The following is a 335-nucleotide window of genomic DNA, read 5'->3' as shown; positions in this document are numbered from 1 at the left end:
ATAAAAGATACGGAGTGCATTAACAACAGCAACAATGACAGTATTGCACAGTTCTGTATTTACTTCAACATTTTAACTTTTTCATTCTCTATCGTTTTCTCATGACTTCGCGAAACTTTAAAATGCAATTTAATGTAATTTTCTATCAAAGAGAATTGCAAATGATTGATCACCAGTTAGGTAGCGTCATTAAAGAGAAATGTATATGCATGATACTGTGCGGTTTATGTTGCACAGGAATCGTCATGATATGCAACTAAGGCAATGGAGACTCATCTCTCCTGCATGACTCACGGAGACTCATTCTTCCTGCAATGGTGAACTGGGAGAGGGAA

This window comes from Penaeus monodon, chromosome 28 (genome assembly GCF_015228065.2).
Source record: "Penaeus monodon isolate SGIC_2016 chromosome 28, NSTDA_Pmon_1, whole genome shotgun sequence".
Classification (NCBI taxonomy): domain Eukaryota; kingdom Metazoa; phylum Arthropoda; class Malacostraca; order Decapoda; family Penaeidae; genus Penaeus; species Penaeus monodon.
Note: the sequence above shows the minus strand (reverse complement) of the source record.